This window comes from Giraffa tippelskirchi, chromosome X (genome assembly GCF_054371585.1).
Source record: "Giraffa tippelskirchi isolate mGirTip1 chromosome X, T2T-mGirTip1v1.2.pri, whole genome shotgun sequence".
Classification (NCBI taxonomy): Eukaryota; Metazoa; Chordata; class Mammalia; order Artiodactyla; family Giraffidae; genus Giraffa; species Giraffa tippelskirchi.
In genome coordinates, this window is record NC_137289.1 from 40,714,221 (window position 1) to 40,726,441 (window position 12,221).

Below are 12,221 nucleotides of genomic sequence, written 5' to 3' on the forward strand. Positions count from 1 at the left end.
GGAACGATGTCAGGGATCAGTGAGAGGTGGCCTCAGGTCCTAGAGAGGAATACCTCAGGGATCAGTGAGAGGCGGCGTCAGGTCCTAGAGAGGAAGACGTGAGGGACCACTGAGAGGCGGCATCATGTCCTAGAGAGGAAAGATTTCATGGAGCTCTGAGAGGCGGAGTCCGGTCCTAGAGAGGACGACCTCTGGGATCAGTGAGAGGCGGCGTCAGGTCCTAGAGAGGAAAGATAACACGGAGATGTGAGAGGCGGTGTCACGTTCTAGAAAGGAACGATGTCAGGGATCAGTGAGAGGCGGCCTCAAGTCCTAGAGAGGAAGACCTCAAGGACCAGTGAGAGGCGGCGACAGGTCCTAGACAGGAGAGACGTCACGGAAAGACGTCACAGAGCCGTCAGAGGCGGTGTCCAATACTGGAGAGGAAAGACGTCAGGGATCAGTGAGAAGCGGCACGACTTCCTAGAGAGGAAAGACGTCAGGAATCAGTGAGAGGCGGTGTCCGGTCCTAGGGAGGAAATACGCTACGGAGCCATAAGAGGCGGCGACCCGGCCTGGAGAGGAAAGACTGGAGTCGTGAGAGGTGCTGTCACATCCTAGATAGGAAAGACGTCTGGGATCAATGAGAGGTGGCGTCACGTCCTAGAGAGGACGATGTCAGGGATCAGTGAGAGGCGGCGTCCAGTCCTAGAGAGGAAAGACGTCTGGGATCAGTGAGAGGCAGCGTCCCGTCCTAGAGAGGACGACCTCAGGGATCAGTGAGAAGCGGCGTCATGTCCTAGAGAGGAATACGTCAGGGATGAGTAAGAGGCGGCCTCAGGTCCTAGAGAGCAATACGACAGCGATCAGTGAGAGGCGGCCCCACGTCCTAGAGAGGAAGACGTCAGGGACCAGTGAGAGGTGGCGTCAGGTCCTAGAGACGACGACCTCAGGTATCAGTGAGAGGCGGCGTCAGGTCCTAGAGAGGAAAGATATCACGGAGCTGTGAGAGGCGGCGTCCGGTCCTAGAGAGGAAAGATATCACGGATATGTCAGAGGCGGTGTCACGTTTTAGAGAGGATCGACGTCAGGGATCATTGAAAGGTGGGCACGGGTACTAGAGAGGAAAAGCATCACGGAGCCGTGAGAGCCAGTGTCACATCCTAGAGAGGACGACGTCAGGGATCAGTGAGAGGAGGCGTCCGTTCCTAGAGAGGACGACCTCAGGGATCAGTGAGAGGCGGCGTCCAGTCCTAGAGAGGAAAGACGTCTGTGATCAGTTAGAGGCGGCGTCCTGTCCTAGAGAGGACAACGTCAGGGATCAGTGAGAGGCGGCGTCCAGTCCTAGAGAGGAGAGACGTCTGGGATCAGTGAGAGGCGGCGTCCGGTCCTAGAGAGGATGACGTCACGGATCAGTGAGAGGTGGCGTCCAGTCCTAGAGAGGAAAGACGTCTGGGATAAGTGAGAGGCGGCGTCCAGTCCTAGAGAGGAAAGACGTCTGGGATCAGTGAGAGGGGGCGTCCGCTCCTAGAGAGGAAAGACGTGTGGGATCAGTGAGAGGCGGCGTCCAGTCCTAGAGAGGATGACGTCACGGATCAGTGAGAGGCGGCGTCCAGTCCTAGAGAGGAAAGACGTCTGGGATCAGTGAGAGGCGGCGTCCAGTCCTAGAGAGGAAAGACGTCTGGGATCAGTGAGAGGCGGCGTCCAGTCCTAGAGAGGAAAGACGTCTGGGATCAGTGAGAGGCGGCGTCCAATCCTAGAGAGGACGACGTCAGGGATCAGTGAGAGGCAACGTCACTTCCTAGAGAGGAAGACCGGAGGGATAAGTGAGAGGCTGCGTCACCGCCTAGAGAGGAAGACGTTAGGGATGACTGACAGGCTGCAACAGGTCCTAGAGACAAAAGATATCACGGAAAGTCGTCAAGGAGCCATGAGAGGCAGTGTCCGGTCCTAGAGGGGACGACCTCAGATCAGTAAGAGGCAGCGACAGGTCCTAGAGAGGAAAGACGTCACGGATCAGTGAGAGGCGGCGACAGGTCCTAGAGAGGAAAGACGTCTGGGATCAGTGAGAGGCGGCGTCGGCTCCTAGAGAGGATGACGTCACGGATCAGTGAGAGGCGGCGTCCAGTCCTAGAGAGGAAAGACGTCTGGGATCAGTGAGAGGCGGCGTCTGGTCCTAGAGAGGAAAGACGTCTGGGATCAGTGAGAAGCGGCATCATGTCCTAGAGAGGAATACGTCAGGGATGAGTAAGAGGCGGCGTCAGGTCCTAGAGAGGAAGACGTGAGGGACCAGTGAGAGGCGGCATCATGTCCTAGAGAGGAAAGATATCATGGAGCTCTGAGAGGCGGAGTCCGGTCCTAGAGAGGACGACCTCTGGGATCAGTGAGAGGCGGCGTCAGGTCCTACAGAGGACAACGTCAGGGATCAGTGAGAGGCGGCGTCCAGTCCTAGAGAGGAAAGACGTCTGGGATCAGTGAGAGGCGGCGTCCAGTCCTAGAGAGGAATGAGGTCTCTGATCAGTTAGAGGCGGCGTCCTGTCCTAGAGAGGACAACGTCAGGGATCAGTGAGAGGCGGCGTCCAGTCCTAGAGAGGAAAGACGTCTGGGATCAGTGAGAGGTGGCGTCCGTTCCTAGAGAGGAAAGACGCCACGAAGCCGTCAGAGGTGGTGTCAAGGTCCTAGAAAGGGTTAGGGTTAGGGGTTAGGGGTTGGGTTAGGGTTTGCTGTTAGGGTTAGGGTTCAGTACCCACCTTGAGGCCAGGGTGCAGGCTCACGGCGTCCTCTCCCCTCAGCGGGGCAAGAGGCTAGTGTGCCAGTCTCAGCCACCTGCCCTGAAGACCAAGGAGCAGTCCAAGCACGAGCTGATGGACAAGGACAAGGAGGAGCAGCTGTTTCTCTTCACATAGCTCGCGGGGCTCCTTCTGGCTGAACAGAATCATAGACGGAGGCATGGGGAGCAGAGGCGGAGCCTGCACGCCAGCACTGGACCCCCGCCCTCGCCCCTCGTCCCCCATGCTTTGCCTTCAGACTCACCTTAAATAAAAGCTGTGTTGCTCAGGTACCTCCAGGCCTGTCTCGGGAGGCAGGCACGGTAACAAAATGTCAGTCTCCCCTCATTTGTCACTTAAACCAGCAAATGATAAGGGGTAGAGGAAGAGATGGTTGGATGGCCTCACCGACTGAATGGACGTGAGTTTTTAGCAAACTCCGAGAGATAGTGAAGGGACAGGGAAGGCTGGTGTGCTGCAGTCCATGGGGTCGCAGAGAGTCAGACATGACTCAGTGACTGAACAACAATGATAAGGGATGAGCCCATTTGGATGTCCTGTCAGTCAGCTGCTGAGACAGACGTCCTGCGGTGACTGGGGTGGGATCAATTGCAGTTCTGCACAAGGTGAGGTGGGAGGTCAACTGCATGTTAACCTGAGGTGACAGGTAAAAACTCCAGTGTAAACCGAAGTGATGTGTGTGATCCACCCTGGGATCTTCTTCAGCTCCACCCAACACTGATGCGTTGTAGGATGACTCCTAGCTGCCAAGGAGCTCAAGTGTGGGAACAAGCACTGTTACACTTGAGGTGAGATGTAGGCTCAGACTCAGGCTCTCTGAGACGTAATTGTGAAGTTCATCCATTTTTCTACCTGAGGGATGTAGAGGATCATCTCTAGGTGGAACTGAGTGGAGGTGTGGGGTCAGCTCAACACAGAGGGTGAGGTGTGGCCTCAGCCCCGAAATCCAGGGAGGTGAGGTGTGGGTCACTGCCAGCTCCACCAAGGGTTTAGGTGTGGGTCAGCCCCCAACTCCTCCATGGGGTGAGGTGAGGGGTCAGCCCCCAACTACACATGGGGTGTTGTTTGAGGTCAGCCCCAGCTGCACCATGGGGTTTGGAGTGGCTTCACCCCCAGCTCCACTTGGGGTGAGAAGTGGGTTCAGCCCCAGCTCCACAGTGGGGCGAGATGTGGGATCAGCCCCAGGTCCACCTTGAGGTGAGATGTGGGGTCAGATCCAACTCCACCTGGGGTGAGTTGTGGGTCAGTGCTTGCTCCACAGTAGGGTGAGGTATGTCGTCAGCCCTAACACGTGTGGGATGAGGGGTGGGGTCAGGCCCATTTCCATTGTGGTGTGAGCTGTGGGATCAGCCCCAACTCCACGTGGGGTGAGGTATGGGTTCAGCCCCAGCTCCACCATGGGGTGAGGTGTGGCGTCAGCCCAACTGTTCTGTGGGGTGAAGTCTGGGGTCAGCCCCTAACTCCACCATGGGGTGAGATTGAGGTCAGCTCCAGCTCCACGTGGGGTGAGGTGTCGGTTCACACAACCCCACGAGGGGTGAGGTGTGGGGTCAGCACCAACTGTATGTGTGGTGAGGTGTGGGGTCAGTCTCAACTCCACATGGGGTGAGTTGTGTGGTGAGCACCAGCTCCACCATGGGGTGAGCTGTGCCGTCAGCCCCTGCTCCACCATCTGGTGAGATGTGTGGTCAGCCAAAACGCCACCGTAGGGTGTGGTATGGAGTAAGATCCATCTCCACTGTGGGGTGAGGTGTGTGGTCAGCCCCAGGTCCACAGAGGGGTGAGGTCTGGGGTCTACCCCAAACTCCTCCATTGTGTGAGTTGTGGGGTGTGCCCCCAACTCCTCCGAGTGGTGAGGTGTGGTGTCAGCCCTAATTCCACCGTGGGATGAGGTGTTGGGTCAGCCCCAGGTCCACCATGGGGTGAGGTGTGTGGTCATCCACGACTCCACTGTAGGGTGTGGTGTGGGGTAAGGCCCATCTCTACCGTGGGGTGAGGTGTGGGGTCAGCCCTATCTCCACTGTGGAGTGAGTTGTGTGGTCAGCCCCAGCTCCACCGTGGGCTGAGGTCTGGGGTCTACTCACAAGTCCTCCGTGGGTTGAGGTGTGGGGTCAGTCCCCAACTCTTCCATGGGATGAGGTGTGTTGTCAGCCCCAAATCCACCGTGGGGTGATGTTTGGGTCAGCCCCACTGGGGGTGAGGTGTGGGGTCAGCACCAGCTCCACCATTGGGTGAGGTGTGGGGTCAGCTCCCAACCCCGCCACGTGGTGAGGTGTGGGGTCAGACCAACTCCTCTGTGGGGTGGGGTGTGTGCTCAGCCCCCAGCTCCACGTGGGGAGAGGAGTGGGATTAGCCAAAACTCCATGTGGGTTGAGCTGCGGAGTCAGCCCCATCTCCACCTGGGTTGAAATGTGGTATCAGACCCAGGTCCACCGTGGGCTGAGGTGTGGGATCAACCGCCAACTCCACGTGGGTTGTTGTGTGGGGTTAGTGCAACTCTACATGGGATGAGGTGTGGGATCACCGCAAGGTCCACCTTGAGGTGAGGTGTGGGGTCAGATCCAACTCCACTTGGGGTGAGTTGTGGGTTCAGCCAAAGCTCCACAGTTGGTTGAGGTATGTCGTCAGCCCTAACACACGTGGGATAAAGTGTGGGGTCAGGCCCATTTCCACCGTGGTGTGAGCTATGGGATCAGCCCCAACCCACAGCCAGCAATTCCATTTGGGGTGAAGTGTGGGGTCAGCCCCCAACCCAAAGTGGGGTGAGGTGTAAATCAGGCGGAAATCCACTTGGGGTCAGGTGAGGGGTCCACCCAACTCCACGTGCAGTGAGGTGTGGTGTCAGCCCCGAATGCACCATGGGATGAGATGTTGGGTCAGCCCCACTGGGGGTGAGGTGTGAGGTCAGCACCAGCTCCACCATGGGGTGAGGTGTGGGTTCAGTCCCCAACTCCTCCGTGGGGTGAGGTTTTGGATCAGTCCCAACTTCATCATGGGGTGAGGTGTGGGGACAGCCCCCAACTGCTCCATGGGGTGAGATGTGGGGTCATTTCCCAACCCCTCCATTGGTGAGGTGTGTATTCAGCTCCAACTCCATCATTGGGTGAGGTGTGGGTTCCTGCCTCATCTCCTCCGTGGGGTGAGGTATGGGATCAGCCCCAGGTCCACCATGGTGTGAGGTGTGGGGTAAGCCCTACTGTGGGCTAAGGTTGTGGGTAAGCCCCCACCGTGCGGTTAGGTGTGGTGTCAGCCACAATTCCACAATGGGGTGAGGTGTGGGGTCAGCCCATGCTCCACCATGGGGTGAGGTGTGGGGTCAGTCTGCAACTCTTCCGTGGGATGAGGTGTGGTGTCAGCCCCAAATCCACCGTGGGGTGAGGTGTTGGGTCAGCCCCACCAGGGGTGAGGTGTGGGGTCAGCCCCAGCTGCACCATGATATGAGGTGTTGGGTCAGCCCCAGGTCCACCGTCGGATGGTGTGTTGAATCAGCCCCAGATCCACTTGGCTTGAGGTGTGGGGTTGGGCCCAGCTCCACCGACAGGTGAGGTGTGAGGTGAGCCTCAGCTCATCCGTGGTGAGACGTGTGGTGTCAGCCCCAGCTCCTCCGTGTGGTGAGGTGTGGGGTTAGAACCAGCCGGCCCATGGGGTCAGGTGTCGGATCAGTACCAGCTCAACCGTTGGGTGAGGTGTGGTGTCAGCCCGAGCTCTACCGTGGGGTCAGGTGTGGGGTCAGCTCAAGCTCCACTGTGGGGTTAGTAGTGGGGTCAGCCCCAGCTCCACCACTGGGTGATGTGGGGTCAGCCCCAGCTCCCCCATGGGGTGAGGTGCGAGGTCAGCCCCAAATCCACCATGGGGTGAGGGGTCGTAAAGGGAAGAGGAGAAGGGAGCGACAGAGGATGAGATTGTGTGGATGGCACCACCGACTCAATGGACGTGAGTTTGAGCAAACTCCGGGAGATCATGAGGGACAGGGAGGCCTGGCGTGCTGCAGTCCATGGGGTCACAGAGTGTGGGTCACGACTTGGGGACTGAACAACAAAGAGGTACTCATAAGCAAAACTCTTAAGGTTGCTATTTCAGGGAATGGCCACAAGGCGGCAGGATTCTTGCATGCCCAGTTGTGATAACCTTGGCAATGAAAACTTTCGAGTTTTAACTCAGGACTGTAATTTAATATGGAATGTACCTGAAGAAACACCCCAAAGCTTGTGTGTTCTTCCTGAACATTCTTATGTATTTATTTTAATAATTTTATGTATTTATTGGCCATGCCACGCGGCTCGTGGGATCTTTATTTCCCTGCCCAAGGATCGAACCTTCGCCCTCTGCATTGGCAGCATAGAATCTTAACCACTGAACTGCAGGGAAGTCCCCCTGAGCATTCTTTTTTTAAACGAACCTTTATTTTATACTGTAGTGGCACTGACATACTATGTGTTGTTGGTGGCAGGTGAACGGAATGTATTTTCTATTTTGTTGTTGTTGTTCAGTCGCCAAGTCATGTCTGACTCTTTTTGTAGGAGCGTTCCCTTTTTATCAGGCCCTGTTACACTGGTAAAACATCTATTTGTGTATACATAAGTGTACTTAATTATAAATGTCTAGGTACATAGATACATAAACGTCCAGATTGATAGTGATATAAATGTCTAGGTACATAGATATATAAATGTCTATATGCATAGATATATAGATACATAAATACCTAGATACATAGAAACATAAATATCTATATACATAGACATATCAATATCTGTATACATGGAAGATGGTTACACAGTGGAAAATGCAAGAGACAACCTTATCGACAAAATAAGTGATAAAGATCGTGGCCTTTATAAGAGTATACTAGGAGAGAGAAACATAAACAATTTCAAACAAAGAGAACAAAGCTAACCACGATTCATGTAACTAGTTTTAATCTGGTGGCAATAAACCAAGTCCCCAGGGGAGTCAGTAGATGATGGCAAATTCTGGAAGGGTCAGATAGTGAAAACAAATTCAATGTTTCATCTTTGTTTACAAAGTATACCTTATCAATTTATGGATTCATACTTGTTGATACCTCCTTAAGTATGTATCATCCTATATATATCCTCACATGGCCACATCCAAACTGTTTCAACTCAAATCATTCCAAGCATAACTCCAACTTGTTGCAACTCTAGTTAGTCAGTTGTTGCAATTTCATGAAACAGGCACATTGTGATTCTTTCGTATAGACCAGTAAAGGCTAGGGTTTCTGTCTAATGTTTTTTTTAGAGGCCTTAGAAATCATTGAAAATTTCAACTCTTCTCCCTGCTTCACCTTGTTCTGATTCAATCGACATGGGAAGAGCTGTGGAAAGAGTGTTTAATATAATCTGAACTCACCAGGTATCTATTATTTGGTGTACATGAAGATCTGAGAAGTAGACTTTGATGGGTATAACAAGAAATATTGTGGATGTAGAACATAATTAGAAATTGCGAGAGTCATTTGACCAGAGAACAATCACAATGGGTCAACTTTATCTCCCACACCCATGAGGACAAGTTTATCTTGGTAATAACATCAGCAACTGAGGAGTGAAAGTGTTATATCACTGTGAAAAATGATTATGAAAAGAAATCTATGAAATGTTTTCATAGATAGAACACAACTTTCCAAGAGGCTTTAAATTTCAGGTAAATGTTTTATTCTTTGAAATCTTGAGTGGATTACAGACTCGGTGTACGTTTTACAGACTGTTCCAAGTAACATTCTATTCCATCCTGGAACGAATACATCACTTTGATTCATGCCCTTGTGACACACTTAATCAGACTTGGAGACAATCTATGTTGGAGAGTGCTGTCAACCAATTTGTGCATACCAGCTGCAGATCTGACAAGAAACATTTACTCTCCCGTGGTTGTTGCTGTTCAGTTGCTGAGTTGTGTCTGACTCTTTGTGACCCCATGGACTGCAGCACGCCAGGAATCCCTGTCCTTCACCATCTCCTGGAGATTGCTCAAACTGCTGTCCACTGAATTGGTGATGCCATCCAACCATCTCTCCCTCTGTCGTCCCCTTCTCCATTTGCCTTCAATCTTTCCCAGTATCAGTCTTTTCCAGTGGGTCGGCTCTTCACATCAGGTGGCCGAAGGATTGGAGCTTTGGTTTCAGCATCAGTCCTTCCTATGAATATTCAGGACTGATTTCCTTTAGGATTGACTGGTTTGATCTCCTTGCAGTCCAAGGGACTCTCAAGAGTCTTCTCTAGCACCACAGTTTGAAAGCATCAGTTCTTCGGTGCTCTGCCTTCTTTGCGGTCCTACTCTCACATCCGTATATGACTACTGCAAAAACCGGTAGCTTTTACTCCCACATACGGGATGTCAAATTTGCTTTTACATACTGCCTGCTGTATTTAGACTCTCGGTTCAGACTTCATGTAACCATGTAGTGTTGTATTTAAATCCAATTTGAAACAAAGCTTTAAGAATGTTTTGCCTACCAGTAGCGTTCTATTTTCACCAGCACCTCTTACCTTGGTGTGACATCTCAAAACTCAGAAATCCTTACATGTTGATATGAATATCAATTTCATTGTAGCAGAGTTTGAACAGAGAAGTGAAAAAATCAGGATGCCTATTTTATCCGATTTCTCCAGGCAGAAAATTGAAGCTGCTTGTTGCTGTTCAGTCACTCAGTCGTGTCCAACTCTTTGCGACCCCATAGATTTCAGCACGCTGGGCTTCCCTGTCCTTCACCATCTCCCAGAGTTGGCTCAAACTCATGTCCGTTGGGTCGGTGATGCCATCCAACCATCTCGCCCCCCGTCGTCCCCTTCTTCTTCTGCCGTCAGTCTTTGAAATTGAAACTGTTAGAAGGCAGAGTTCATGCAGCTTATGGGCTCCTTGACTCAATCTTTTTGCAGGAATTTTCTTATGTATTTTTTCAAGTGTGACCTTTCCTTCATATAATAGCCAATAACAGAATTAGAAGAAACTAATTTGAAATGACGGAATGTTTCCACCCTGACAATCTGAACACAAAGGAACCAGTGGGAACTGCAAAGATCTGGGGTCAGGCTTTTAAGAATATTTTAGGTTGGCAAATAATAACCAATATGCTTTCAATTTGAACAATGTTTATTCTGATAAAGAAGATCCTTTTCTAGAAGGCTTCCAGTGTGGCTGCCTCCTGCTGGAAGCCTTGGATGATGGAATCAGGGCACTTTCTGTCTGTCTGTACAGGACCCTGGGCTCATCTCTAAGAAATCCCTGGATCTCCCCTGCATCCTGACCACCATGTGCCCAAAGATATTGGTAACGGTTTGGTTTTGCCTGTTGAAGTGTTTAATGACAAAGATTCTTTCAGTTTCCTGGTGTGGGTGACATGTGGAGCCCAGTGATGATTTTTTCTTTAAGAACCTTACTTGCTAGTGAAAGGTTGTTGCTGAGCCACAGAAAAACGGCCGGGATTCTTGGCCTCTGGAGGAGAAGAATTCAATCCTGGGCCAGAGACGAGGCTGGATCGCTCAGAGCTTTGGTGTGATCAAGTTTTATTAAAGTATAAAGGAGATAGAGAAAGCTTCTGACATAGGCATCAGAAGGGGGCAGGAAGAGCACCCCCCTGCTAGCCTTCAGCTGGATGTTATATAGTCACTAGCAGTTTGTTAATGTAAGGAAGAAATGTCTTATACTCAGACATTGTTCCCCTAATCTATGTAAATGAAACTATTTGCATGATCTGCCTTTCTGCAAAATTCAAGTCAATCGTTTTATGACTCGGAATGTCCAGTGACCAGATTATTCGAAAATACATCCTATGGATGAGGGGTCTGGTGCCATTCTGAGTTTAACATGCTGGTTTGCCAGGTAGGTTCTGAGCCATTAGGCGGAAGACAGCATTTGGGGTAAATGCAGAGTACATTAACATAGCTTAAGACAAACATTTCCTTAAGAAAAATGCATTGGTTAACTCAAAGTTTGAGAATAGTTAACTTCAGGTGAAACCAGGTGTCATGGCAACACAGTATTTTTTTTTAATACATTTATTTATTTTAGTTGGGGTCTAATTACTTGACAATATTGTAGCAGTTTTTGCCATCCATTGACATGAATCAGCCATGAGTTTACATGTGTTCCCCTTCCTGGACCCCCCTCCCACCTCCCTCCCCATCCCATCCCTCTGGGTCATCCCATTGCCCCAGCCCTGAGGGTGGGACATTCTGGGAGAATAGCATTGAAACATGTATATTATCATACGTGAAACAGAACACCATTCCATGTTCGATGCATGAGACAACACAGTATTTTAAGAGAAACCTCTTTTAAATTTGTATAGAGAAGGGGGAAAATATCGCTAGTTTGTTTTTTCCTGCCGCTTAAGAGAGATAAAATGCCTGACACTTGCAGCCTATTTCCTCCGTTTGGAGACCCCTGGCCTTCCTGCCTGTTGCCCTCTCTCATTCCCCCCTTTTCTTTTAGGAGAATTATGTTGCCTAGGGAAAAGGGACGTCGTTTTTGTTCCATAACTGCTTCCAAGCTGACAAGGGGCGTTGTCCCTAAATTATTGAGGCAACATATTCTCCTAACTCTCATATTGAGGGTGTCTGATCCAGGGGCCCCAAATAGTAGTTGGAGGAAGCTGCAGCAGTAGCAGGCATTTGAGCCACCATCACCATCTGTAACTTAAAAGCTCTCATGCACCTAGAAACAAATCCAGTTACACAGTTACGGATGCAGGGAGTAAACAGCAAAAACAAAATCACCAGAATTATTGTAATTAAACTAGTTTTCCCCCATGGGGAACTAGTTAACGTCTCCCAAAGTGAGGCAATCGAGGCTCCAGGAGTATCCATAGCCCCAATCATCTTGTTCATGTGTTTAGCAAAATGAGTAACGTTGGTGCTCGTATCAGGTATATATGTACAGCACTGGGTATGAATAATGGCACAAGTTCTTCGTTGCGCAGCTCTCCGAATATCTAAAGCCAATCTGTTTTGTAAAACCACCTTTCTAATTTGTGCTTGTTCAGCATTAAGAGCTGAAATAGCTTTTTGAGAATCTTGCAATGCCTGTTGAGTAAAATTAGTCAAAGCACCTACTCGTAGCATAACGTCTGTAGTTCCCAAAGAGGGAACAAACATTGCAGCCAAATAATCATACCAGTGAAATATAGACCTTGCCCACCGAGTTTTAAGGTGGGGTAAATTAGCAGGTTTTTTTGGAAGCTCTGAAAAGATAGAGCCGTGAGTAAAGGCGAGACCTAGGGTGCATCTCCCTGTCCAACCAGGGGGAAGCCATGCCCATAGGTAAGAGCCACATATCCAATAAGTCCCGTTTGGAGCAAGCCAGCGTGACTGAGATATCCAGTCCCAATCAGTGCCTGGCCAGACAAAGGGAGGACCTGAATTGGGGTTGGAAAATACGGGAATGATTACATTGCATATTTCCCGAGGCAAAAGTCCCAAGTGTTTCCAA

At 50.7% G+C, this 12,221-nt stretch overlaps 1 long non-coding RNA gene across 1 annotated transcript; it reads left to right on the top strand.

The window, feature by feature from the left end:
- Positions 1–423: 423 nt before the first annotated feature.
- On the top strand, positions 424–3,079 carry LOC145537076 (uncharacterized). The gene is made up of 2 exons (XR_014076165.1): positions 424–1,229; positions 1,322–3,079. It is a non-coding gene; the product is annotated as an uncharacterized LOC145537076 (long non-coding RNA).
- Positions 3,080–12,221: the final 9,142 nt, after the last annotated feature.